This window comes from Micromys minutus (assembly GCF_963924665.1).
Source record: "Micromys minutus genome assembly, chromosome: 30".
NCBI lineage: Eukaryota > Metazoa > Chordata > Mammalia > Rodentia > Muridae > Micromys > Micromys minutus.
The window spans coordinates 7770924-7776369 of NC_137965.1; positions in this window are offsets into that span (position 1 = coordinate 7770924).

The window sequence follows — 5446 nt, forward strand, 5'->3', positions numbered from 1 at the left end:
TTTTTCATTTTATGTAACTCGGTCAAACCCTGAGATTATTTTTTCTGCTGCTAGGGTTAGGCTCGGAAAGGTTTTGCCAATGTTTACCTCTTGGCCTGTTTTCCTTAAGCAGTTTAAAGGCTTCAGGTCTTACATTTAGACTTTTGAGTGTGTGTGTATGTGTGTGTGTGTTATATGAATGTATACGCTGGTGTCCATGCCCATGTGTGGCCATGAAGAGGCCAGAGGACAATGTTAAATGTCTTCATCTGTCATTCTATGTCTTCCCTTGAAACAAGGTCTCCCACAGCACCTAACACTTGCTATTTGCACTAGGTTGGCTGGCTAGAGGGATCTGCCTGTCTCTGCTTCTAAGACCCAACCAGGATTTTAATTTAATTCACATGGTGTAACTAAACAGATCTATAACAAGGATTAAGGCTAAAACAGTTTTATTGATAAAAGGTCTAGCCATCAAGAAAAAGAGAAAAAAAAAAAAGAAAAGGAAAAGAAGATAAAAGAAAAAAAAAGGAAGGAAGAAAAAAAAATCTTAGGAACAGACAGATGCCTGATCTAGTTCTATCAAAGTTCTGAGGAAGAGCGACAGACACCTTTTCAAATTGTTCCCCTAGAACGAGAAGGAACATGGACAAGTTTATCCTGTGAAGGACTTGTTATACAGGTGTGGGCGGGATGGAGAAAATCATGATGGGCCCTGACAGACATCCGAGTCAAGAGAAAGATCTGGAACCAGGAAGGACAGTCAGAGAGAAATGGTGACCGTCTCTTGAGGACACAGACAGATTTATTTTATTCTATTTATTTCTTATTTGGTTGGAATAAATCCTTTGGTCTCCTTCCTAGTCTTTCCTCTTCTGCGAGTGTTCCACTCCCCAAGTCTTGGAGAACTAAGGTGTTAGGGAGCCTGGTAGAGCAATCTTTCAGACCAGCCTACCGGTTCAGTTGGGAAGGGAAGGCATACTCAAGGGCCGGTGGAAGATGTGAGACTGGTTTAAAAATCTAGGGTTCTTCCCCCTCGTATTCTCTGCTGGAAAGTGTTTGTATAAGAGCTCACGATAGGAACTAAATTTTCAGTAATTTTAAAGCTAGATGGGAAAAAATAATTGCAGGGGATAAACAGCTTTTTTTTTTTTAAAAAATCTATGTCCTGTTAAAGACAATTTTAAAAAGAATCACCCCACGAACACATGCCTGTAGATGTAGCAATTGGAAAGGTGTCTTAGTCAGGTTTTCTATTCCTGCACAAAACATCATGACCAAGAATCAAGTTGGGGAGGAAAGGGTTTATTCAGCTTACACTTCCACATTGCTGCTCATCACCAAAGGAAGTCAGGACTGGAACTCAAGCAGGTCAGGAAGCAGGAGCTGATGCAGAGGCCATGGAGGGATGTCACTTACTGGCTTGCTTCCTCTGGCTTGCTCAGCCTGCTTTCTTATAGAACCCAGGTCTACCAGCCCAGGGATGGCACCACCCACAATGGGCTGGGCCAGGGATGGCACCACCCACAATGGGCTGGGCCCTCCCCACTTGATTACTAGTGAGAAAATGTCTTACAGCTGGATCTCATGGAGACATTTCCTCAACTGAGGCTCCTCTCTGTAATAACTCCACGTTGTGTCAGGTTGATAAAAAAAACTAGCTAGTAAGGTGGGTAAGATAAGAGGATCATGAATCTGAGACCAGCCTCATCGAGACTATCTAGAAAACAAGGATGGAATAAAAATCTTTTCTTGGGAGAGCTAGCCAAAGGTTCCTGGGAATCCCGCTGAGTGTCTCCCTCAGTAAGACTGTCATAGAGCTCAAAGTTAATTCCACCTCAATAGCTCTCCATAGAACCAGGCATGATGGTATGTGCCTGTAATCCTAGACCAAGTTCAGGGTCATTCTTGTGGTAAATGTTCAAGGTCAGCTCGTGATACACGAGACTCTTCCACTGAAAGTGGGGATGGGCGACTGTATGTTGGGGGATGAACTTTGTGTGGTTTCTGTATGGGTTTATGAACGTGGGTGCGCATTCACATATGGTGTGCGTGCATGCACATAGACAGTGGGTATCTTCCTCCATTACATTCTACCATTTGTGTTGGCATCTCGTGCTGGCACAGGGGCTCATCAGTTGGCTAAGCTGGCTTGCTGGCGAAGTCCATGAATCTACCTGTCTCCACCTCCCACCCCCATGCTGACTCCTGTGCTGGGTTTACGGAAGCAAATCACAGTGACAAGCTTCTTATACGTATCCTATGAACCCAAACACAGGTTCTCACGCTCTCACGGCAGACGTATTAACAAAGCCATCTGGTCCTGGCCCCACCACAAACACAGCAAAATGGTCTTCTTACACGCCAGCATTCTCTGCTCCCATATGCTTACAGCTTTTGCGATGGTCTCCCCGGACCTGCATAGTTGCCCCTTTTCTACAGGTTGTTCATTTTCATTCCTCTTGCTCCTGCCCTTCACCCGTTTACCACTGAGCGTTCTTTTTCGTGGACGTGGCCAGAACCCCATGGCCTCTTTCTTGTCCCACCGCTGTGGTTCCTTGTGACTCAGGATTTTTCCATCGAAGCAGAACAAGGAGAACATATGGAGAGCTGCCTATACGCAGGCCTGTGCATTGTAAGGAACTGGTCATGCATGGGTGGAAGCGGGGAAGTCTCAAGAGCTTTAGTCAACAGACTGGTAACCCAGAAGTAATCACGCAGCTCCAGGCTGATTCTGAAGGCCAGAGGGACAGAAGAGCCAATAGGGGAAATTCCAGTTTTCACTTACATCCAAGACAAGAGAATTCAAGGTCTCCTTTCAGGACCCGACAAAGGAATTGACCCTTAGCTTTTTTCTGTTTGACTCAGGCCTTCAGGAGTTGGTATGAGACCAGCTTGCATCGGGAGGGCAACTTGCTTTACTAAAGCCACCAATTCAAATTTAACCCCATCCAAAAGTCGCCCTCATGCTGACACCCAGAATGCCGTGTGGTCAGTCAAGTTTAGTCTGCCACTGTTTCCTAACACATCCAAGTGCTGTTCTTTGTCTCTAACCTAGCCTCCACAGACCCGAGGAGGGTGGAAAGGCCACAGCACGCCTCACTTCTGCTGGAAGCTCTTCTTTGGATCGCATCTCAGTGGAAGCCACACTGAGACCATTCAGGTCTCCATGACTTCTCCATCCTTAGTCTACCCCTGACACGCTACCTTCTGCATCCCCCCTGCACCGATGGCTCTCCAGGAGGACAAGTGTGGTCCAGCTACAGGATCTTTACATCTGTATTTCCAGGTCCCAAGGGTCCATATCAGTGTACCATGGAGACTGCTTCCTCCCCCAGAGCATATAAAGCCCACTGTCCACGCTTTAGTTCTTTTACAAATAATCAGTGCTGGGGGGTTGGGGTTGGGGGTTGAACACGTGTCTACCATGCTTAAGGCCTGAGTTTACATGCCAACACAAGTTTAAAAACCATCTTTAGAACACTTTTAGATTTACACACACACACACACACACGAATGCACATGCACTGATGCCATCCCATATTTTCTGTTCTAGGTTCCCCTTCTATGGAGATAGCACATTAAGAGGACAGATTCATCCTGGCTGAGAAACCAGCCTCCTCCCTCCATCGTTAACAAAGTTTCCAGGCACGTTCTCGGAGTGTTTTGTTTTCATTTTCGAAGATTTCTTTCTTTTTATTTTATGAATGGGAATGTTTTGCCTCCTTCTACCGAGTTCTATCACGCCACTGAGGTTAGGAGGAGCGTTGGATCACCTGGAACTACAGTCAGTGGGCTACCACGTTGGCGCTGTGAACCAAACTCGGTCCTCTGCCAGAGCATCGCGTGCTGAGCCGTCTCCCAGCCCCTTCATTTTCTTTTAATTTCGGACCCCACCGGTGTCCCAGACTTCTCAGGATCTTCTGTGGCTGGCAGTATAAGATTCTTTTCTCCTGTGGCCTTCCAACAGCCGTGAGTAATATTGGTCCGGCATTTTTTCCTGGGCGTGGGGTGGGGATGGGGGAGTGCAGGTGGATTTGTGGTTGTTGAGCCAGAGAGAAGCTCTACTCGCTGTTACAACAGCATTTATTGCCTCGTTGGCGAGGAACGTAGCAATGATTTAAGCCTGGCTGGCCAGGCTTTCCCAGAATGCTCTGGTGTCCTCCTCACCAAGGCTCTGCAGTCCCAGTTTTATGTGGGTTGTGTGGAATCTAACTTAGACCCTAAGCTAATACCCCAAGAACCATCTCCTAACCCGTTTCTAAGGGTGTTGGGTTGCTGGGTTTCATTTGATAGTTCCTTCTTGGTAAGACTAAAGTGAGTTGGGAGATAGTGGTGTACGCCTCTAATCCCAGCACTCACAGAGAGTTCGAGGCCAGCCTTGTCTACAGAGGGAGCTCCAGAACAGTCAGGGCTACACAGAGAACCCTGTCTCAAAGAAGAAAGAGAAAAGAGAGAAACAAACAAACAAACAAAAAGCAAAACGAAACAAAAGCCTGGGGGCGTGGAGGAGAGGCCCCACCTGCGTTTTAGGAGTACACACCCTGAGTGTTCTATCTGACCCTGTGCACTGGGTGAAGTGGGGGCGAGGGGGGGCTCTGTGTGGTAAAAACTACTTCCCCCTCTTCCCCATACAGTCCTTTGTAGAGGAGCAGGCTGTCTGCGCAGCCCACACCTAGAGTGCAGAGACAAGCTTCTTCATGAAAGTGGAGTTTCTGCCTCAGTTGCTTTAAGTTGCTCGGCTCCGGAGATTTGTCATTCTGCATCAGTCATCTGTTCGCTTTAGATGGATAACTTTGGGTTACCATCTAACCCAATGTCACCTTGTTCCTCAGATTCGTCTGGCTTTGGGCACCCGGGAGCTCTTTTGGTGGCTTCTTAACATTAATGAGCACATCGTTTTTCTGATGGCTTCCTATCTCCTCGCCCACAAAGCCCCTTTTCTGTTTCCGAGCCTCCAGTAGGGTGCCAGGCAACGAGGACGGGGTCGTGGTGATAATTCTGTGGATGCCCCACCGACAGCAGACGGGAAGGCGGGGCGCAGTGTCTACGTGATCCACAACCTCCGGTTCAGCCGTCGCGCCGGTCCCCGCTAGCGCAGCCACACCCACGCTCAGAAACGGTTTCTAGCGTCCTGGCCTCGGAAATGCTCTGGACTGCAAATGTCATCCGCGCCCAGGGGTTTTCCCGCGGAAAATCCGACGGATCCCGTCCCGCCCATCTCCACATCCCAGAGCGTGGAAGAAGGCAGAGGGAGTTCCCGTGTGGTCCACACCGTCGCTCGCAGCATCTCGGGGCGCACAGGAGTGGAAGGAGGATCGTGCCTAGGTTCCCGGCTACCCGCAGCGTGGCCACTCCAGTCCGGACGGGAAGCTGCGCGCCCAGCCGAGGGCGTCCCCGGGGCGTGGCCCAGCTGTGCAGCCTCAGCGGGACGGGGCGGAGCCAGCAGCGCCAGATGCGGCCGAGG